General features: G+C 38.0%; 1 protein-coding gene across 7 annotated transcripts in view; it reads left to right on the top strand.

The window, feature by feature from the left end:
* The window catches only part of Dgo (ankyrin repeat domain containing protein 6 diego), a 247,712-nt gene that overhangs the window by 180,888 nt on the left and 41,642 nt on the right, over window positions 1-25,182 (top strand). The gene's annotated exons all lie outside the window — the stretch shown is intronic.

Raw genomic sequence — 25,182 nt, 5'->3', positions numbered from 1 at the left:
ATAACTTTTTTAGAATCGCACCAAACGACCTGCTTTTTTATAGTCAATTAGAAGCATTGATTTATGAAATGATATGCAAAGAAGATTTTCCAAATATTATAATTTACAAGGTTACATGCAGAAATAAAAAAGGCATTTTTTAAAGCTTTTTTATCTGGGGCCTTAATGAAAATTTAAAATATATGTTTTGTAGATCTATGTTAATTATACTCGTGCAGAAAATTTCATCGAAGTTGGTTGACGCAGGAAACGATTCTGTGGATTTTACGCAAAAACTGATCAAAAGTAGAAATTGTATTGTACAATGATGGATTTATTGCATTCAAAGTATTAGATAATCCGCAATAACACATATCCTCAGAACTTCTCAATTAAACAGCGGAATCCTTTTTCAAAACTTACTGTGTTCTTATTTGATTTTTTACGCTTTGCACAATAGTGTATTCACTTATATTCTGCCTTCGGAGTGAACTCCGCGCTTTAAAACTTGCATTTTTGGAGTTTCCTCGTCAAAATTTGGAGGATTGTATTCAAAAAGTGTAAAATTTTGATCCCAGAAAGTGGAGACCAACCGAATTATTACAGTTCAATCGCATTAGCAATTAGTACAATCGCACCTCGATAATTGGAATTCCATGGGAAGATTTATAACAGAATCTTCATATTTTTAGAAACTTGTAAAGATTCTCGCAGCAGAGCGGAAGGGAAACAAGATTGTCACAGGTTTTCGAGTTATAGAGGTTCGACTGTATTATAGACCTGTCTCATTTCCATAGCTAATTTTATAGAAACCAAAATAAGGGAAGAATTTATTGCAAATGATATGAATTCGTAAAGGTCAGTGGTCGGATGATAATCAATATGGAAGCATCATTAGATCCAAAAGGAACACCAAAAAGAGATACGAAATGAAAAACAGTTTGCCGGTATCGGTTTAATGGAGCATTTTCGCGGTGCTGGTGTATCTGTAAGAAATCGCGTGTAATGACGCGTAATTGCACAATCTAACCACTTGTCAATTACGTTGCTATCAGACGGAGCAGTGAACGAAGGAAGAAGCAAACCAGGTAGTGGGGGTGAGGGTAAGAGTATATGCCGAGATGAATCTGCATTATGCTGTTGTGCGCTTAGATCCGTCTAAACGGATACGGTGGAACTGGTTTCGACCTCACAGAACGTTTCGTCCGGCGCGGCGCGGTTCCTGGAGTCTGGCTCGGCCTTAATCCGGCATGCAGATGCGTTATCCAGCGGTGGGGATCTTTATATACCTTCCCCTTCGTCGTATTATGCGCGCGTTGGCTACCGTAAATCTGCCAGCAGGACCCACCGGTTGTCAATTATTTCGTTATCAACGCGATAAATCTCTCTGTTCGGCCCAACAATCGTCAATTGGCCAATTATCAGCCCGCTGGATCAGTCCGCGCCACTTGCCACGTGTTCGTTACTTCGTTATCAGCCTAACCCACATTGATAACAACGAATCGCGGGACTCTTCGAGGGTCAAAGTCTTGCTCTTCCGTTACACCTTCTCCTCTCCTCCGATAAACCATTTGCGAACTTCCACTCTTCATGCATTTACAATGTATGTAAAAAAACTCGTAAAAGTTGTAAATACAATCAACAATTTTATTATTTCTTACAATTTTACTAACCATGCGTCGATGAGTGACAACTCTAATCTTCACAAGTAAGAAATAGTGCTAAATTTAAAATGACACCTCTTAATAAAGGACCCTTTATTTGTCCATAAAAATATAAAGTTCACAATTTCGCACTCTAATTATCAACACTCTGTATGCAGGCTACTTTTGATCATTTCAACGGAAAGATTCTTCGATTGCATATTGATATGACGTCACACAAAATATAATTTGTATTGATGGTAAAGTTGGAAAGTCCTCTTAAAATTAAGATTTCGTCCCTTACATTAGGTGTAACTTCATTTCTCACATTTTCTCGTATTTAATACCCATCTAAAAAATTGATTTAATACGCTGGTTCTAAAAAAATTAAGGCCAGAAGATATTATCCTAAATCGTATAATTAATTGCGTAAAAGAAGTAGCAAATCTTTTATTGGTACATTCAATATCTTTGCGAAGATTCAATCATTTATTAACCATTTATTTCTCACATTTCACGCATAATAGTATCGATTATGAAAGGGTTTGAATGATAAATGAATATAGATAAGGTTGCACAGCGCTTCGAGCTGCGAGTTCTCAATGGAAAACAATGCATGAATAAACGATACCGAAAGTAATAGCCGTGATAATGTGTTCATGATGAGCCATGACGGTGCCAATAATGTTAATGCAACCACGAAGCCGACAACGACGACGAACTTGTAATCCAGGTCAGCCGTCGTGACCCGGCTTGCATTAACTCCAACTTCTTCTCCGCCTTTCTATCTATCTCTTCCACTCCTGAAGTCGCTTCACACCACCCTGATAAGATCGACACGCTCGATGGCCTGCGTCATAAATATTCTATGAAATGCATGCGACACGGCGCATCCGAAGATGATTCGAACGGTAATTTGTTTGCGTTCATTAATTTCGGCGAAATCAAGTTTCGGGGAATGAAAAACTTTCTCTTATTATAAATTAATCTTATCATTAATAACTTACTACTAGAATTTCTATATTCCTATTAATTCGGCGTATTTCATTGTACAAAATCTTAGTGTTAATAACTTATTACTAGATTGCGGACCTTTATGCACTTATGAAGAAATTGATTGGACGAAATATAAAACAGTAAAAGATGAGAAAAATTTCAGAACATTGTAATGTTAAGAACGAGATATAGCACGAGTCCAACTAGGTTTTGTGTTGAGAAAAGCCGCGGCTACAAGCTAGTCGGTACTCGAGGCGAGTGTGTAAGTACATTATCGTGAACGAAATCTCGAGGAGGAAATTAAATATCCGATCCAGGATAACTGTTCGTTAGCATGCAAATTGCGAATAAACTGCCCCTCGTGTCCTGCGAAAATATCGCCTCTCGCCTCCGTGTAACCTGCTAATCCGCCAGAGATTGTCGGCGAGGCGAGAGTAAATCGTTGACATTACGATTGACCTTTTCGCAGTCAACCCGGTGACCATGTGAGCCGCGCGCAAAGTAGCGATTCCCGCGAATGTTCCGTTGTAAAGACAGTGCTAATCAAGCAACTCCGATCGCGAGATGAGGTGCACGGTTCTATTAACTTGGCTGCTCGGGAGTGCCGGGTGGAGATCCGTGGATCGTAAATTGAATCCTTCCGTGTGGTTAAAAATCGTACTCTGCAATTGAAGAGATTCGAGTAATTGGATGGGGTGTATCTAATTTACTGTCTATTTTATGCGAAGAACGTGCATTAGCATTCGGCGTGTCTGTGTTCTGAAGTACCCACGCCATCTCTTGCCAACTCCAGTTGTAGCTTAAAAATTCTATGAATGAGTCGTCGTTTTTATAACTAAAACGTGCTGTACCATTATTCAAAATATTGTTTACATTATTAAATATGTATCTAATCAAGTACTAAACATTTATGTATTGTCTGAGGTATTATACTAATTTTGTATCCATAAAATTTAAACAATCATAGGGGATGGAAATATTCTAGGTCGGAAGAAATATTTAATTTTCGAACTAAAATTGTTTCGAGTGCAAAGGGTTAAGGGGGTAGACTCGTTTCTAGGATTGCAAGGGTGCGGGATGAGCCTTCTCATTTCTCGATAATGCAAACGATGGGGATTTTCAGTAGTCAAACGCGCTAGATAACAGATCCAGGCCGCAATTGTCCTCAAAAGTCCTATTTTTACGTTTACGGGGCGTAATTTGCTTTATGAAAACAGCTAAATGCGCAGCTTTATGCTTCTGAATAATTCAAATTACGCCTTGCAAACGTAAAAATAGGAATTTTGAAGGCGATCGCGGCCTAGATTGATTTTCTATCTAGCACTTTTTACTACTGAAAAACACTCCATCGTTTGCATTATCAAGAAATGAGAAGGCTCATCTCGCACCCTTGCAATCCTGGAAAAACGAGCCTACCCCCTTATGAGGGAACGCAACTCTCGAAGTCTAATAACATCCAGTGAATTCAATTCATCTTTTTGGAATACAAAAATATTGTAGAAAACAGTGTCTACATAGGGAATGTTAATAAACTTTTTACTGAATTTTCATATTTTTTCTATTCTTCTAAAGTCACATTAAGATACATCATTATTAAATTTCTTCAGTGCGCTTGAAAATGACCGATTTTTGACTTTTTTTAACCTCATGGCCCTAGTTTGAGAAAATTATATGTTAACAACCATAACGAGATGCTAAAACTGTAAAAATGTGAACTTAGTATTTCATAACTTCGAGAAATCCTAATTTCAAAATTTTTTTTATCTTTGAAAATTCGGTTTTATAATTGGATAACAAGTTTTTACATGTGTGTATTTTATTGATTACTGTATGCGAAAATTTTCTGCTAGCTTACTGTCTAGCATTTTTTTATCAGTTGAAGAGGAAAGTTATTTCATTCATGAGGTCAAACAGTCAAATTACACTCTCAAGTTAACAATCTCTCAAATCGGTAGCACGAAGAAAACAATCGGAGCGTTACTCTCTCAGGAGGATAAAGTAATTAAAACCACGATTAAAAGCTGGTGAAGAGGTCTTTATAATTCCAGTGTAATGACTTCTTCAAATCGTTTTCCACTTGTGAAGGAAACAGTTCTTCCTCGAGTTCTTTATACTTGCCTACTGCCAATTTTCTTAAAAGCAAAATAGTTTCGAATGTTTAAAGTAATAAAAACAGTTACAGTTTGTTATTACATTTTGTTATTTGTGGGGGATATATAAATTAAAAATAATACTTATAGATTTCCACTACTGTTGCTGTATTATTGTAACTCGTAAAGTTTCAACTCAAGGTCATTTCAAGGTCACGGTATATCGTTGGATCCGTTTTCATTCTCAGCTTTGAGATGACCTTGACTTGCATAGACTTTCGATAGACTTTCTGACATACGATAGCGCAGTAGTTTGTATTTGCACAATTAACAAAGCTACTAGGAGTGGCACAGTTAGGTCAGGTACCCTGTGTTTGTATTACATTTTGACTTCTTTAAAAACAAGTTTAAGGATTTCTGGCTTTTATTCATTCGTTCAAGTTCTGTATATCACACTTGAGTGCCTTTATTTAGAGACCGTTTAATTAAAAGACAGTGACAAACATATACGACCCAATAGATATGAAAATTACATTCAAGCTTCGGAATACGACGGTTTCCGGTACTTAAAATAAGCTTCAAGATTATTCGAACGCCGCGTTTTTAGATCGGTGAACAAATTACGCGGGACCACTTAGGTATGTTGGAAAAATTCCCGTCCGCGTATCGTTGCGTTCGATAAGCGGATCGTTAATCAGAGCCGTTATCTCGCAGGCGAGGCTAAAAGTAAGTATGATAAATGGCCGCGGATCGACTAGATTCTCTCATATACATAGAAATGCGGGACACTGGCTGATGCACTAGCGATGCATGACATCTGTTCCCATCAATGAATCGCGTGAGAAATAGAGTTATTACGTGTGTAACCCACGCACACCCATGCCGCGAATAGAGTTCGTTAGCATTTTGTATCGCACGCAATTAACAGTGTCGTCGAGACCAGCCTACCAACGGGTGTTCTTGCCACCTTCAGCTATAGGCTGCGACTCCCGTTCAGCCTGAAATGCGTTAAAACTTTCTTTGGCCTTGAACACTTTGTCACGGAACGAAACTGTGTTCCTTAGTTTTTAACCCACTTCGAAAACTAGGAGGTTACTCAATTCGTCAGTATGTAGGGACTAGAGACGTCTGCCTAGGGCTGCCATCTATAAAATCGCGAACCCACGACGAACGGCATAAAAACCCAGGACTTTTCCGTTCGAATTCTGGACACTTTTAACTACTTTTTAAGTTTGATATGATACCATAACGAAAAGTTTCGGACAGAAAATTCGGGCAAAAAAGATACATTTATTACAATAATTATCATTAAATAAAAAACACTTTTGAATGAATTGTAGTGCAAATCCCGATAACTCTTGTGATTGAAGAGTTATACCTCTTATGGTTCACTTCAAATAATTTGAATTTCGTCAATTTTAAAGTGTATTTTTTAGAAACAGGTCCGAAAAAGGGACACGTGGGGCTGTATCCTCATTTCTCAAATTTTTAGAAAATTCTCTGCTATGAAAACACTGCATTTGTTTAAAATAATTGCAAAACAAATGGTGAAAAAACATTTTTTTCATATTACATTTTTAATAGATACTCTGAAATTTTCTGTACAAGCTTCTAAAAAAGCTCATTCTCATCGGTTTGTTCTCAGTCTCATAAATAAAATTAGACAACGGATTTATGCATTTATGTTACAAATTAATAGATGCAATTTGAGACAGTAAAAATATTAGAACAAATTAAAAATACTATTATATTATTTGTAACCTATTGAACATATCAAGAAAGAAAATAAATTCTTATGTCACTGCAGTCTGTTGCAATTTAGATGGAAAATTTTCCATGAAGATCCGCTGTCCACTCATAATTTAATGAAAAAAGGGTGACACTTTTTTTTACATGTCTGTAAAAATCAACAATTTTTAGGATATCGAAAAATCCTTGGAGATTTGTTCATAGGTCATTAAAGATTGAAACATTCTAATAATTCTAATAATATTTTATGGTTGTACCTTCTATTAAAAATCCGACATAGGATTAAATGAAAAATTGCATAAATACTCCTAGTATCTTTAAACCGAAATGAATTGAAGTGATTCATGAACATTAACGGAATACAAGATCGTAATTAATTAGCAAGTATAAAAAAGGACAGGAAAACGAACAGAAACAATGGAACCGCATTCTTTGTTCACTCGTTGATCTATTTCCTGACAGAAGTGGCAAACGCTGTCTAGATACGTTATCAATCACCCTGATGTCGGCACCGCGAGTTTCAATCAGTTTGTGGGTCTACTTCCCGATCGGCTACTTAAATAGTAACTCCAGGGAGAGAAAGAATCGATCGATCGGTCCGCCAGATAAAGATTCGAACCCGGATCTCTCTCGTTCACCGAACTGCTCTAACCGATTGAGCTATCCAGGCCGTCGACAGATACCTTTCCCTAAACCCCAACGTTCGAAATGGCTGCCGCCTACATTATCGTCGCATTTACATATCACTGGAAGAAGAATCGGAGGCCCCTGACGTCCATAATGTCCGAACCCATTGCGTGTTGTCTTTCACGACGTGTCACGACCGTTCCACGCGTTTCACCATTTCATTGAACTTATCACTTCACAACTGATTCCTAATTTTTTCTCATGACAGCACAATTTTTCAGTCGTACACGTTTCGTGCGTATCGTTCATTCATAAGAAGACAGCGTATCTTTATGCAAACTAAAAGTTTTATATCTAAATTGCAACAAACTGCTGTGAAATAGAAATTTATTATCTTTCTTAATATGTTCAGTAGGTCAAAATTCTTCTACTGTTTTTACTGTTTTAAATTACACCTACTTATGTTTTATCATAAATGCATAAAATTCGCCGTCTATTCATAATGAAAGTGACACAACTCCAAATAAATATATTTCTAGAAAAAGTATAATAATAAATACATAAAGTGTGGTGTACATTACAACTAATGTACAAGACAATTAACCCAGTGTCTAAATAATAACAAATTATTTTATATTTCTAAGCTGGTGATGTACAATAAAAACATCTAAAATGATTAGGACTCTTAAATAATTTTCTAGTATAAACAAAAATTAACATTTATTGTATATTTACATTTGCTTTAACACTTAGCACTTAACTATCCCATTCGAGGAACCACTAAGAATTACTATACAATAATTCGAAACAAAAGGTTAACTTGAGGAAAAGATAAAGATGACCTTGAAATCTCCTCTATGCCTCCACTCACACGAAACATGTTTGTACCATAATATGTCATCCTCTGTATCGTGCAAGTTTTGTAGATAACATTTTCTCATATTAATACAAATAATATGTCATGTGCAACTAAAATATTCTAGATTAATTGAGACGTCCGAATTCTGCAGTTAAGATAGCTTCAACTGCAAAGGGTTAATATTTAAATATTGATAAACAGTAGGACAGTATTTCATTCCAATTTCGAAGAGATAACCAACATCTTCATCTTCAAATCCAAATCTTCATCGCGGGTATGACTCAACATCACATGGCAAGAGGTCAGAAATGATTTCCATATGGTACATATTATATGTCTAAGACATAATCAGTTTCAATTTATTATTTAAACGGAAAAATTCCATAATTCAGCAAAGAATATGCAACTTCAACACGTCTAATGTCAGGATAATGTATCCTCACCAAACTGGATTCTCATTATCCGTTAACGCGGCTGGTTGCTATACAGGTTATCCCACCAGAAATAAAACAGTTGGTACTTGATCACTTTCCTGATGTTCAAGGTCGCTCCAAGGTTGTAAAGAAGATGCAATATGCACTATAAAACCCATTACAGAGTGAAATTGAAGAAGACGTGCAATGCGATTGCGCAGACTACTGCCTCTGGAGGTATTAAAAGTAGCAAAAAATGATTATACTGAAATTACGATACTAAACTTTTTAGCGGAAATAACTACTTTTTATATGATTTCTTTTCTAATACCATCTGGCGTCTTCGTTATCTCAATGAATTATTCATTATATTTTTGTTAGATCGTTTGTTGATGAGTTCGTATGCAAATCCAACTGATATTAAAATACCCGTTTGTTATTGAATAGCTATCAAGATGTGGCGGTTGCTCGAGATATTATTAGTATATAAAAAAGTTAGTAATGTTCTATTGAATCGACTTACTTAATTTGCTATCTAAATCACGCACTATAAGAGATCTGGTATTCTATCCTACTGCATTGATCAGGTATACATTTAGAATATCTTAAAAACTTACACTATAAACTCATGTCATTTATTTTAGCATAAGCCAGAAGAATAAGGAAAGAATACTGTAGGGATTTCAATTCCTCTATCTTTACATTTATATATAATTATTTATATTTTTTTATTAAATTATAAATGTACACTTGCTGTCTAACAATAATAATTCGCTGATAACTCGATCACGCTCAGAGTTGCCAGAGGAGCGGAGGGAGCAAGAATTGAGGAGAAAAAGTTGCCCTCTCTCTGCCAATTCCGGATTAGTCACGTGACATCGTGACGCATGCACGACAGAGACGAAACGCGTCAGGTGACCGGGCCGTTGCGGAAGCGTGGGGAATAGCGTCGTAGAAGGGGAAGGTAGACTGTGGGAATAGACTCGTTTTTCCAGGATTGCAAGGGTGCGGGATGCGCCATCTCATTTCTCGATAATGCAAAGATGGAGTTTTTCAGTAGTCAAAAGTCCTATTTTTACGTTTACGAACCGTAATTTGCATTATTCGGAAGCATAAAGCTGCGCATGTAGCTATTTTCATAAGGCTGCGGCAGCTACATGCTGCCGAATAATGCAAATTACGGTTCGTAAACGTAAAAATAGGACTTTTGAGGGCGATCGCGGCCTATTGATCTTTTATCTAGTTCTTTTGACTACTAAAAAACCCCATCTTCGATTAATTATCGAGAAATGAGAAGGCGCATCTCGCACCCTTGATACCTGGAAACGAGCCTACCCTCTTAACCCCTTGCCCTACGATTTATTTCACGGTTTCATTGATTAGAACTTTTTTGTAGTTCGTAATTTCCTAAAAACGGAGAAAATTTAAATATGTTGTATGCCTATTATGTACAGGGTGTCCAAAAATTCCTTCAACAGCCGGAAATGGGATGTTCCTGAGATCATTTGAAGCAACATTTTCCTTTGCAAAAATGTTATCCGCGGCTTTGTTTAGGAATTAACAGTCGGCTCGGCGCGCTAACTGTCTATTGGCCGACTGTGCCAACTCGCGTCTAAGTCGCGCTCTGATTGGTCCGTGTTTTTCGTTAATAACTCCTAAACAAAGCCGCGGATAACATTTTTGCAAAGGAAAATGTTGCTTCAAATGATCTCAGGAACATCCCATATCCGGCTGTTGAAGGAATTTTGGGACAGCCTGTATATTCTCTAATAGCTGTACATTAACAAAACCAAAGTAGAATTTTATTTCGGTTTAAAGAAAATATGAATAGCATACGTGTATGTATACAAAATCGAGTTTAAAGTTCTGCCAGGTTCGCGTGCTTTAGTATATGCACAAAGTAGAATTGGTTGATCATGGTCAGACGATTCCTATGCAATAACACGCGTATTCGCTGCATTTTCAAACTCGACTTTCTCGAAAACGAAGCGTCAAACAAAAAAATGTTATTCCTTTTTGTCGACTTATTTTTGCATGTTGTATATATTTATACACCCTGTATATATTTATTAGACGCTGTTCAGAATCTTCATCACGAGTCTGACACGACATTATTGGGCAAGAGTTTAATCTGGCGATTCTGGCATGGACAATCGGCCAACAGCTGCTCCAAATCTTGGCCTTCCGAGTTTTTCGCGACACTATTTTTGGCATGTGCTATAGGACACAGCATCTTGGTCAGATGCCATACAAATCACTTCCTTAGCCTCGCTCAGGATGCAAAAAGCAACCAGCGTCTAATACGCGTCTTATCAGTCATTCACACAGTGATTTTTTTGACGTTGCATCACTGAACCTTTAAATTCTATTGTTCTAATAGTGGGTAATATACAGTCCCACAATTTCAAATAAATAAGTCAGCTAATTTAATGTGAGGTTCGAGAATTAAATTGTACACCTAATTAGTATCCCTAAAAGTGGAAGAATGACGGAGCATGTTACCTAGCAGGATTCACTGGGAATCAGCTGTTTCAGTCAATGTAGGATCGGGTTTTGATGTACTAACTTCCAACAACGTATCGGTAATATAATGCGACTTTATTACTAGCTAACGATATGCGAAAAAGAATGATATTAACAAAATGCGTTAAGGATGTTCTGGAGGTACAATGGGAGAGAAAAGTACAAGAAATTCGAAATCCATCAATACATGGCAATGAAAGCCATTCACGAGTATATTTTGCATTAAACTTTTGCGAATACTGTACCCTCTGTAGCTATATTCAGTGGTCTACGCTTGTCGCGTTTCCATGCTAGTTTCTGCTCTGTAACTGTTTAGTGAATCCTAATGAATTTTGAACATAATTAATTACATAATTTTTACTACATATAAAAAAAAAACTGGAGTTTCTAGTTGCGTTTTTTCAAGATTTAAATAGGGTTTGAAGTGGAATTTTATGAATTCTCCATAAGAGAAAGTGTTAAATGTGCAAACTTTAAGTTGCTATAATTCTTAAACGGTGCAGTGAATCGAACCCAAACTTTGGTAATTGCATTAATCCAGTAAGAATTATATCTTGTCAAATTTTCAAAAATTTTGTTGCGTTTTTATATACCTCCAGAACATCCTTAATCGATAACCGATGAGCTATCAAGCTACAACTAGATTCGTTTGGGTATTGCCTCTGCTCGTCGGTGTTGACGGAGCTCATCGTGGGCCTAATCTTATTTAAAACTATATCTTCACCTGCGCGTGACATCCTTCGTGAGTAGCCAGAATTTAGCTCGATTCTGTGAATAAACGTGATCGAAACGTGTCCAACGCAGCAGTCATCTCCTAACGGGAACAGCACCCGTTAAGCTGCGGTTACGATTGACTGTCTCCGAGAGACCAGCATCGGGTTATGGTAATGCCGCGTGCTCCGTACGTAATCAACATGCGAAAAGGCTACTTATTGTTAACTGTTGAGCCGCCTGGCACACGCACCTACGACGGGGGATCCTTTCAACTTGGACTTCTGGCTCCATTAATGGCTTGTACACGTCATTCAGAGAATTCCTGACATGACGTAATTGTTTCGAAAGTGTATACGTGTTCGTTTTTCCGTGCCGTTGAATGGACCGTCCATGAAACGTACACTGTCAATGCCCAAGCTTTATTTGTGAGTAAAATAGGCATTCTCGGCTGGGTCTCCGTTGTCACGGAAACGAACCTGACAATAAGTATCATGCGCATCAAACGCGGAAGTGTATAGAATATTCCCCCATGCACAGTCATGCAGCACGAGACTGCTAACGTAATTGTAGAGGACTGTCGACGCAGTTCTCTGATTGTTTCATTGACTCGTACCTTGAACTCGCGTAATACTAAACCACGGATTTTCTGTGTTTACCGTTTGTGCGAAAGAGTGGAACGCAAGAGTGTAAATGTATCAGTTTCATCTAACCCGTGATACAATAAATAAATTGACTATTCTTTTTCTTCCGGGAGCAAAAATTTCGCACTGTTTTTTTTTAAATCCTGTAGATTTTGACGGAAAACTCCTAAAATGCAAGTTTTAAATTGCGGAGTTTACTCGTTGGAAAGGTAAACGCGTATAAAAGTAACAGAATTAATGTTTTTTAATATTTATAATAGTCCTGTTCAGAACTAATCTGTTCCTAATTTTTATGAAAAAAATTGTTACTTCTGGGAGCGTCTTCAAAACGAGTTTTTCAAAAACTTCGTACAAATAAATTTTTTAGGAACGTGTATTAAAAAACGTTCTATAAAACAAATGGAAAATCCAAATTATTGCGTACTAATTTTATTCAACAACAAAAATAAGTAATAATCATAAATAAATAGTGATTGTAATGTTTGAGAACTCTTATTATATTCATAAACAAAATGTGTGGTCCTGTTATAGAACAACTTTCAGTTTTATATCATACCAAAACTTTTACTTTCGAGAATATTTCTTTATTTGATCACGTTAGAATTTTTTTGAAAAAGTTCCACATCGAGGTTTGGCAAAAGCTTCTGCAATTATTAGACTGCGGATGTTTATGCAGAATAGAAATCGTCTGTATTAATTGTAAGACACAGAAAAGCAACATAGTCCCTCCATAATTCCTTAATAATTTTGTTGACTTAGCAACAATACAACAGTATTGCAATTACATATGTGCCACCCAAGAGCATAAATTGCAAAGCAATTACGAACACTCGAAACACAATTGTCCGGGAATTGCTTAATTTGCATCCGTTCTAATTTTTTCGTAACGTATCTCGCCAGTAGCTGATATGACTTGGGATAATGTTTGCATTTCGCGAAAGTGTGTCAATAATAATGAATGCACAGGAAGAATTATGGGAGGCAACGAAACCGGTCAACGCCGAATAAATTAAATGCAACTCGTAGAATTTTAATACAGCTCTCATATCTTTATACGATAGTGAAATTAATTGAAGCTGTCGTAAACACACAAATATTTAATTTTTTTGACGGCGTTGTTGCACCACCTCATGCACAAAAAGGGGTTGCAAATATCCTGTCAACCAATCAAGATTTAAATCCCAATTATTCGGTCGTGAATGTAATGTTGATGATGACGAGAAGGTGTTGATGATGGACTAGGTCTGGGTTAGGTATAATATAAAATTAATTTCAATTTCTTTACTTAAATTATTAGGCGTGGCCGTCATGCATGTTTGACGATGAGTAACGAATGTGGCAATAAACGTTTATAAACGAATGGCGCATCCTTTCACGATTAAATAATAAGCGTGCTGTTTGCACGTGCACAGTTAAAACCAGTGTCGCCAGATCAAGAGTAGGGATTGCAATCCCGCGATGCGGGATCCCGCGTCATTAGTCCAGTCAACGAAAAATCGTAGAGGAAAATGGAAGGAACACAATTTTCAACTTTGGGACTTTGTTTGGACTAGTTAGGAGGTAAACATACTAAAAGTCCCCACTCCTAGGAGGTGAGCGGGTGCAGGGGGCACGTAGAAGATCCCTTTTTCGGTTTTCTGCTTATATTTCGGAAACTATGTGCCCCCTGCACCCCGCTCACCTCCTAGGAGTGGGGACTTTTAGTATGTTTACCTCCTAACTAGTCCAAACAAAGTCCCAAAATTAAAAATTGTGTTCCTTCCATTTTCCTCTACGATTTTTCGTTGACTGGACTAATGACACGGGATCCCGCATCGCGGGATTGCAATCCCTAATCAAGAGTCGTGTCCCCACTCTACCTTCCTCTTCTACGACGCTATTCCCCACGCTTCCACCTCGGACCGGTCACGTGACGCGTTACATTTCTGTCCAGTAATGGCAGAGCTCTCTCTAATTTTTCTCTGTAACTTTTTCCCCTTTTTTTTAAGTTTAAGGACTGTTAGGAAAAAATGCATTAACGCACTAACATCCTCCCTAAAGATGACGGTAGGGGGGAAAGTGTGGGACTCGACACGGTAGTCTCGAATGTACCGGGCCCATACCCACCAAAAAAACCTAACAGTCCAGGACTCAAAATTGAGACCTGATCCACCTCCTACTCGATCAAAGATTGATGAGCACTGCGACCGGCTACTCGCATTACTCCAGTGCTCACATAACTTTGGATCTCTCCCACGCCAGTTCTTGTCTTATAGGGTAACTTTTACCCCTCGATTCGTGCTCCCTCCCCTCATCTAGCGACACTGCTGCCAGAGACCTTCTTATCATCTAACCACAGTCAGTCTTTTATTCATTCGTAGACATTTGAAAATAAAATACAGAAAACGGTTCACATAAACATTCATTAAAATGTTATCTCCACTTCACTTCGACCGCAAGAAGCTATCCCTGTCAAGGAAATGAGATTTTCGATGTGATAAAACGGGAATTTGCATAAACATCCGCAATCGAGCAATACATAACATCGAAAGTAAATCACATACTGATGAAAACTATTTAATCGAAACATTTGAATAAGCGACGATTTATCGAAGAATAAACCGGTAATAAACTTTCGCGTATATAATCTTCTCTCTACCGATCAATAATTAGTATTACTTGTTTAAATTATTACTTCACTTCGACTTCAACTTCGTCCATATCACGCACACGTGGGCGTATTAAAATATTATTTAACGCTTCGCGCGTCATCGGAAGGTATCCATCAGAAGTTATCAAAACATCGCAATTTATCGGCAGTCAGCTCTGAATCATTTTGCATTTATCACTGTTACTTCGATGCCACTAGATCTGTTCAACTTGTACTAACTTGTAAGTTGCATGTCAATTATGTCGATGACCGATTAGATCGACGTGATAAGCGATTGCAGCTATTCCAAGGATGCAATCCCTTGTATTATCTCGGCTGCTCTGTGTTTCAGCTGCTCTTGTTGGCCGGTCCGGCTTTCACTTTGATCTTGCAACAAAAAAAAGTCGAGTCGATCGTAATCGACCCGATAGCAAAACTCGCTTTTACATCTTTTTAATCCTTACCACTCGAGTAATGACCCAGAGAGAGAGAGAGAGAGGGAGATGCCACTAAAAATTGCTGGACCATTATCCAAAAATATTGTTTACATTATTAAATATGTTGGTATCTAATCAATTACTAAACATTAAAGTATTGTATGAGGTATTATATGAATTTCATATGTATAGACTTTTCTAGACGTTTCATTAAACACACACACACACACACACACACACACACACACACAAATCATATACATAGAATGGAATTATTCCAGGTCGGAAAAAGTGTTTAATTTGTACAAAGGGTTAAACGAGAAAAGTATTAATTGTCAAGGTCCTCATTCCCTTGCCGATTTTTATTCGGTTACGATAATTTATAATAATACAGGATATAAATTTTCGAGTGGCAAGAAAGTGAATATTCATTATTTCTATCTGCAAACTTTTAAAAATCATAATTACACAACTTAGAACTTTATACAAAATGCAAATTGATTGTTCTCTTTCGTAGTTTTGTTAAGTTGTAATTAGACAGATTGTATGCATTTATGACAAAAGCAATGAAAATATTCTAAGGATTTTGAAAATTCGGTTATATTATCTTCGATTTATTAAAGCCATCGACAAAAGAAGTCGGGCCCGACTTAAACTGTGATAACTTCGTTAAAAACAACAGTCCAATAATAAGTTTCGATTCATTTTACAGCTTGAAGCTTCTACTTCCACAATCATGTTTGTTTAAGATATTGTTGCATGATACAGCGTCTAGGAAACTGAAGACGCTTTTTTGGTCCGAAATGTTACAAGTTCAAACGGCTGTAAAACCATTGAAAAATTTTTCTTCTGGCTAGAACTAACTTGGATTTAAAGATTGAAGCTTCCTCTTTAGAATGGATGCTCAAAAGTTGATCTACTTTTTTTTCTAATTCTTTTATTAAGCTGTAAATGAATAGTATACTGCCATCTTTACAATAGTACTGCTTTACACGACCAAACTATTTCGAAAATAATCAAACGCTTCAATCTATATTTAAACGCAACATAACGGAATGGTTTTCTGTGGTAAATAATTAACTACTTACCCTAAATAACTAACTTCCTGTATCTTGATATCGATACTTTCACATTCCTTCAACTGTTTAAAATTCTACCTACCCAGTTTTGTTGTAAATGCATAAAATCCGCAGTTTAATCATAATAGCTAGCTTTTTATATAAAGCAATGTTTTGTCGAAGTTTTGAAAAACAGTGATTGAAGTTCAAAAAGTCCGCCATATTAGCATTTAAATGTTTCATGAAAGAATTTCGTTGCATCTCGTGGAATCTGTGACGACGTTTCACGCAACCCACGTGCGAATTTAATTATGGCAAAATTGATGGTAAGTTCTACAAAACCGCGAAGATGATTAATCATCGCAGTGGCTTTGACCTAAAGCAGGTTGAAGTTTCCACTTCGTTTTATCTCGTTACCTCGTTCGGAGACGACGTTCCAGGTGATTTCAAGCGGTAGTTGGCTCGCCTGCGTGCGACAGCAAACGTGTCTCGCCAGAAATATAATATGATGGATGAGAAGCGCGAGATCGGTGACGATTGATATGAAGCCACTTCTATTTGCAATGCCAAGCGGGGCTCATCATTTTATAATTTTGTGCGTTTAAAGTTGTGTTTCGTACTTCTTTTCCAAGCCCCAAATGCAAATGAGTGATTCTAATATTAACCCCTTGTCGTATTTTAACGAGTCACACTCATCATGAAGATTTTAACAAAGTCTAACAAATATAAATGTTATTTGATTCTTTTTAAATGAAATAAATAGACTGCGCGGATGTTTATGCAATTTTCCATTTTTGTAGGCAAATTGTAAGAAAGTGGAACCATGTAAAATCTCATTTTCAGCGGTAGTAGTCTTTGTAGTTCTGAATTTGATGTTCCAGCATTTTTTGAAAATTTTCAGAAGCCCTAAATGCATAAAGATCCACAGTCTAGTAATCAATATTTAAGCATTAAAATAAATGTAGCCATACGAAAAACATAAACTTTCTTTTCCCTTCTACGACACTTTTGGGGATAACAATGTATTGGGGATAACGGTAAAGACGTTTTAATCACTGTAACTATAAAGAAAATGGTACGGCAAGGGGTTATAACACTACAGCGTGAAGAGAAAAGAACAAAGAAGGAAGATTTCTTTAATTCAAGCTTACCCAGATCATTAAGCGAGGTCTATACAGCTGAACGTAATTTACATTGTGTTACAGAATACGATTTGCATGACAAGGAAAGTTACTAATTCCTATAAGTATCAAAAACAAATTTAATTAATGCAAATTTCCTTTAATCAATTCATGAAAACAAACATAAAATTAATGACGTTGAGTTTCATAATTTATCAGTAAAATGGAGTTCTTAAAGAAGAGCAGGAAAGAATTAGTAATATCATGATTTTTTAGTAAGCTTAACTTTAACCATGCATTTTTTAAACATAAAAACTAACGTATATAAAGTAGGCACAGTAATTATTATGAAAATAATTGTGGTAAAATTATAAAAATAATACAAATTAGCTGCAAATGGTAAATATTTATCATTAGCTGTTTTGAAATTCTAAGGAGTAAGAAATAATGGATGAAAGTGAACGTAACACTCTGGCCACGTGTAATAAATTTTGAAACGTACGATGACCAGACGTCGCGTCGCCCCTGAAGGACTAATTACCGAAGTGCGATCATTTTGTACTGCGGGATTGAAATTCTTTCGGAAGCCGAGCCCTTTAATAAAGGCGAAAGGCCGCTAATGAAATCTCTAAAAGCTCGAAAGAGTATAATGTCGTACACGCGGACAGGTCCGATTGCATTCGATGCAGTGCAGATACACGTGGATGATTGAAATCCCGGGCGAGGTAATTAATCATGGAATGCTCGCGGTGCTCGTAGGTAAATGAGTCACGTTTATTCGTAAGGGAAGTAACGAATCGCCGCCGAGGAAGTCACGATGTAATCGCGACGCTCAGATTCCTGACTAATTTACACCGAGCTGAATCTGTCTCCGATGCTAAATAAACAACCACGGCGCAGAGGAGATCTGGTGAGAACGTGGAGCGATGAGTAGAAGTTGATGAAAGGGGCGGAAGCATCCTGATAGGAATCTCGTTAAGATCTGTGTAACGTTCGGCTCGATATCACGGAACCGTGTCGATAAAAGTTGAGTGTGAGGCTGAATGAATATTTTATGATAGGTATTTATTAGAGGAAGTATGCAACTTATTTCAACTACCAGTTCGTTTGAGACGAATAAAAATTTACAGTCAAGGACGGGAACAAATCAAACCGCGTATCATCACAGAGCAACTGATCAACATACGTCGAACTGTTAGTAACAGCGTGAAACATGAAGTGTGTGAAACTTTGGCGTAACTGGAAACTGACATGAAATGTTCACGTCAAGTGATTACAGTGGATCCAAGAAGTAATTAAACACTACATTTCCGATTCTCGAAGAATTGTGATAATTTCGTAAAAACAAATTAGTATAACCATAATCCTGGACTCGTTTTAAAACTTGAATCGATTCATGGTACAAAAGGTAGGTCTTGCTCCATTTAAAGGAATCAAAGTGACCTTGAAATTTCCGAAACGCCTTCACGCAGTGTTTCCCCCCTTTTTTTTATTATTTTAAAGTTTAAGGACTGTTAGGGAAAAAATGCATTTACGCACTATCATCCCCCCTAAAGATGACAGTCGAGGGAAAGTGTGGGGCTCGACACGGTACTCTCGAATGTACCGGGTCCATACCCACTAAAAAAACCGAACAGTCCAGGACTCAAAATTGAGATCCGGTCCAGCCTTTACTGGCCAAAGAATGGTGAGCACTGCGACCCGCTATTCGCATTACTCCAGTGCTCACCTACCTTTAAACCAAAAACCTCAAGATCAAACCACAGGTTTCAACCTGTCGCAAAAAAAAGATATTGCTTTGTGTTTCACCTACTCATTTGTCATTATGATATTCTGCAGTAAATGAATGACACTTCCATCTAGCTCTCTCCTTGTATCTACTGGTACCAATTCAATTCACCAGTTGATTTGAGAGTCATGTTCATCCCTTTCGAAGGTGACTTCGCCAGACGGCCATTGGTACTTAATCTGCGTTTTACGACGATCTTGTTATTCGTTGTTGTCGTTGGCGATGCTCACGATGCCGAGCAACCGTTACAAACATGAATGGCGACCATGGGAGTTGTCCAGAGGCCTCTACGTCAATGGTGTACAGCTGAAACAGGGAAAAATCAAAGTCCCGTCGCTCTTAGTCCGCAGAGAAACCGCAGAATGACTGGTTAGGCCTTCCGCGACATGGCCGTTCGTCTTCTGAATATGGCGAGCCAACACAAACGTTCATCACGGGACAAACGCGCAGCGTTATCGATGTCGAAGGCAGGCTGGACGATAATGTGCGCGGGCGCTCATTACGCTGTTCGTTAAAATGTTTTTGCAAAACCGCACGCCGTTCGCTGGAAATAAGCGAGGAAGATTACACTTCGAGGGTTGGTAAAAAGATCAACATTCTTGCCAAGTATTATTTCGTAATTTGCCGGAGATCGGCCGTAGTTGCGCCGTGTAAAACAGTGTTGGAAGCTGTTGAGAAATTTTAGAGGGAAACTCGTTCTGGATTGTTTCTCGCGATCGATTATTTTCTATGGGCTTGTTCTAGGAAAATTGAATGACTCTGCACCATATGTGGATGATATATTTAGTATAATTAAATAATTCTCATTAGAAGTTTTCTAAACTATTTCTGTCCAATCTGCAATGTTTCACAAATTTTACAGTAATGTCCCCTCTATTTTACGAAGTTACGTCGCTAATAGATTGCATTGTTTTTAACGTTTTGCCTTGAAATGATGTTTCAGAGGCATCCATCATAAACTAACATGATGCACAGAGTTGCCATCATAAACTAACATGAAGCAACACAAATTAGTTTATTTCCCATCGATGCGTATTTAGAGCGTCAGAGGACACAGGATAGAAAGTATTTAATCTGAATCGTTGATGAGGGGAATTGACTCGAATTGTGTGAGGGGAAAAAGTTACCCTCTCTCTGCCAGTACACGAATTAGTCACGTGACATTGTGAAGCGTGGGGAATAGTGTCGTAGAAGGGGTAGGTAGAGTGGGAACCCTTATCTGGGTAAGGGTTAAGATAAATGTCTTTTGTTATCTTCTTGTAAGGAATAAAAAGATCCGTCATGTGTCTGAATTTTCGAGGTTATTAAAAGATGGAAATTTATATTGACAATGTCTTCCGGCGTAAATCTCTGACTTGTTTTAACTGGTAGATGATAATTTCATGATGTTTATGAAGATAGATACACTTATTCTAAGCATCTTCCGGTGTTTCCGTAATAAGAAGTGGCTCCTCGTCAAGATTGCAAGCAATTTTTTCGCGATAAAGAATTCTCAAATCGATGGAGAAGCACCGCCGGCAGCAAGGCTAGACGCTGATGGTTTTCAACCTTGGTATTCTTAACTGCAGAGAGCAAAGTGTCTTCCACGGGTTCCTTTACTTTCACGCGGTATCATTACTAGATCAGCGGAAGTGCGGTCGCCAGTCTTCTTCAGCGTAAACCTGTCGCACAACAAGCCCCTTGTACACTTCCCGTGGTAGTGTAGTACACGTGACTCTTTGCTCTCTGATTGGAGCAACCAGTAACTCTAACCGCATTTAGATTTTCATTTACGCTCGCAATAAATCGCTTCGTGGACACGATGAGAAATGCTTCGAACCCACGCGAGGAAATTAGTATATTTATTTTCACATTAGCGATCAGTGATTTAAATAATTTAGTAATAAGTTTAAACTCTCCCTCTCTCTCTCTCTTTCTCTCTCGCTTTCTCTCTAGAAATCTTCAGGCCTTCCACATCAATTTTTCAGTTTTCATATTTTCTTGATATAAATACTTTTATTCATATACAATCATATACAATAAGATCTAATTGAAAGATTTACTTATCAGAGGCACCATCAAATTTTTATGGCCTCATGCTTATGGTCTAAAATTTCTGCCTTCTACTTTTAACCCCTTAATATACAAATTAAATAAATATTTGGTGTGTCAAAAGTTACCATTTATTTTTTAACTTCGCGTAAGCGCTAGACTGCGGATCTCTTTATACAAATTAGAAATATGTTTTGTTAATTGTAAATTACTAGATCAGAGCAAAAACTTGTTTACTGCTTTGATCATTTTGTTGACAAATATGTATTGGTAGTCTTAAGTTGTTTTTATCTGTCTACTGATTTATTGTTTGCTATAAATGCAAATCAACTCGATAAATACTAATGTGGCGGCGCCCTTCCCACTCAAAAACGTTTGAGGCCGCTCAACTTTGCACGCATATAACTTTTAAACGAGTGAACTCCGTATTTTAAAATATGCATTTTTAGAGTCTTCTCATTAAAATCTACATGATTTTATTAAAAAGATTGTAAAATGTTTGGTCCCAGAAGGAAAAGAATAGCCAAAATTATAATATTAAGCAATATTATAATTCAATGTAGACAATGGCACAAGAAACTCATGAGGCGTTCAGACTTTCCACTAAATTACTCTATCGTTGGTAACGAATAGACCACGGATCTTCATGCGTTTATGGCTTCTGAAAATTTTCAAAAAAAAAAATGCCAGAATATATCCTTCGACAGAATTTATTCAAATTTTCATATATGTATTTCAGATCTACCAAGGCTACTACCACTGAAAATAAAATTGTAATTGGTTCCCCTCCTGAAAAATCCTTTCGAAAAATTGCAAACAGCATAAACTTCCGCAGTCTAGTAACAATTAAGAATATCCCGTCTGATGAGCGGAGAGCTTGATAGAAGGCTCCACGGAAAAACTGATGAAAATATGGTCTCTGCCGTGCTATCACAAACGAAGCGCTCTAAAAATGGTATAAAACGCCCCGATCTGTAGATAAACAGTACGCGTAGAGATTCCACAATCATGAAAAATAGTTGCATTAAGGCAGGTTTCTTGCAATTACACGTATTTGAAAATACGGTTGCCTGTTTGCTTACCACGAACGAAAGGACGCGCGCAAGAAAGCACGCTCTGAAACTGGTCGAATGAATCATTGTCCAACAATGAACATGTTTGGTAGAAGCATGCGCGTCGGCGACGCTTTTCGGCGAAACACCAAGCGCAAATAATTCTACGCAATGCGTAAAATCAATTGAATGATTTGCCGTCTCCGAGCGTTTGTGGAAGCGAAAAGATTTACTTTCGAGCCTCGGAAACCGGGAATTGCCATTCCGGGCCGCCATTAAAATCTGAGGGATCATTAGTGCATCGGCACTTACACGTGCTCGCGTGTTTTATGCTGCATTCGACGAACGACTTCATTTTTTTCTTCTTCAAATTGTAGATCCTCGCCCAGCGCTAAGTAGACAAGTTGTACTGGGTGTCTCACCTAACTCTGCCACCCTTAAACACTTTGTTACTTGTGCAGATACAAAAGAACTGTCTTTCAGAAAACTGATGTATTTTAGGGATTAAATCAGTCTGTGATGGTCAAGGTCCTCTCAAGGTCATATTTTTCGAGCTCCTACGAACAATGTTTTTTAAAATTGGTTGGTACACTATTAAACCGCTGAGATCAAAACATATTCAACATTATACTGTGGCGTGACCTCAAAAAAGGCCTTGAGACGAAAATTTTGCAAGTGGCAAGTTTATTCATCCTTATGTACTACACGTGTTGAAACTTATACAGTCACTATAGAAGGTCTTTCGAATTGCTAATATTTATTGCATTACGTGACAAATAAAAATTCAATTCAATTCTTGCTTCATATACATCAGTTCTATTGTTGTTATTCATGTGTGTAATTCAGGACGCAAATGTTAGTTGAAGTCAATGTATTCACAGAATTATAAGGAGATAATGTTATCGGCGCCAGGTTCGATCCGTTAAAAATATTGGGGGAACGACAGATGGTCTTTCGTCCTTATACTTCAAAATTGCGATCAAGAAGAACTCTACTATATCATATTCACAGAATGACGAGTACGTGTCGAACAAAGTGGATTCTGAATGCATTATGCGAAAACGGACAAATAAACAAAAGTAGTTTGATGTCGTATAGCATGGGGATGGTGCCCTGGATTAAATGGATGTTATCAACATCTGGAAAACCATCTAGTGACTATAATTACTGAAGGTCATTGACGGTTAAGACAGAGAAAACGTGACGAGGGTGCTCCAGATTAGATGAACGTAATCAACATTTAAAAAACCTAGTGCTAAAGTTATTAATACTCATCTACGGACACTTCAATTTTAAACACTCTTTTGTCCGTCACTGTGCCTCTCGAAAAGATAAACGATCTCGAAATATTTAAACCATGGATATTCTCTCCAGTATGCCATGCTTGCGAATAAAAGATTTCTAAAATTTCTAAAGATCCCAATCTCCGGTACGAACTGGCAGACCGCGAGATGAAGCAATTAAAACGTAACCGTGAAAAAGCAGGTCCGAAAGTCAAAAGAATGCGAGCAACAGCTATCTTCGAAGAATTTTTCTTTCTTTTCGTCGTCCCCGCATTCCTCGGCAGCCCCTCTCGTTCTTAATCTTCCTTGGGCTGGGACTTCCTTCTCGCTCGGTCGGCCATCTCCCTCTAAGAAACACTGCGCACGAAATTACCGCGCTCTGAAATCAAGAATCAGTTATAAGCTCTCCTCGCTTCCTCCGCTGACGAACACCTGGAGACCGTGCAACAAACCGGAGGATACAAGGGGGGAAAAAACAGCCGAGCTGAAGAAGAAGACGAAGAAGAAGAAAAAGAAGAGGGAACAGAGTCCGCTAGTTATAAATTCCACGCTCGATTTTCCGGCTCGGGACTGTCCCGGCCCCGTTCCTACAGGACACCTCGGGCCTCGATGCGTACGTTGCGTGCAACGTATGTATTTTCCGAAGAGCCGAGAGCTTTTATTTGGAGCAGACTCGCGCGATGCTCACGATACAAACACGTGAGACGGTCTAACGCGCCGCGCAAGAAATGTAAATTTCTCCGGCGAGGCTATCCTTCGCTCTTCCTCCCTCTCTTCTTTCTCTTCGCCTTTCTCCGGCGAGGCTCGAAAGAGAGCTCGATGCCGTGGGCGCAACAATTTACTGCGGTAATTATTGCAAGTTATCGGGAATTGTACGTACAAGAAACGTTTGCATGCCGTGGCGGTGAATTGACCATCTGCTGTTCCCATCAACACTAACCATCCCGCCACGTTACAGTTCTTGCTATGAACCGTTTACATCGCTTCGATTCCAGGGAATCAGAATCAGCGCCGTGCCTTCGCTAGCGATCAATGTGTTTCGCTGTGGGCGTTATCATAGGGGGCAGGTTGTTACCTGTAAATGTCTAGCGATAGTGGTTACACGGCGTCCTGATTGCTCACGTTCGAAGAGGTTCCAGAGTTCGTTCGTCGTTAATTTAATTTATGGTATTTAACAGCTGTGTTCGTCGCTCTTCCTTATTAGGCCTTGTAGATCAAGGAATGAATTGGTTGAAACTGGAACTCTTGGAATTTCTAAATCATTAGGTTTCTTACGGATTTTTGTGCAAAATAAAAATTATCTGGATTCGTGCAAGGCAGGAGAGACCGAGGCTAAAATTTCCGATTTTAAAAACACATATAAAATGACACAGACATAGAAATACTCATGTTTAACGAGTAATGTATTCTTGTATTGTTTAACGAGTAATTTATGGTATTTAGCAGCTGTGTCCGTCGCTCTTCCTTATTGGGCCTTGTAGATGAAGGATGAATTAAGTGATTGGAACTGGAACTCTTGGAAACTACGCGTCTCTTCTTTCGTACAAA

The sequence above is a fragment of the Lasioglossum baleicum genome, chromosome 4, assembly GCF_051020765.1.
Source record: "Lasioglossum baleicum chromosome 4, iyLasBale1, whole genome shotgun sequence".
Taxonomy (NCBI): Eukaryota; Metazoa; Arthropoda; class Insecta; order Hymenoptera; family Halictidae; genus Lasioglossum; species Lasioglossum baleicum.
This window is presented reverse-complemented; position numbering and strand designations above follow the sequence as displayed.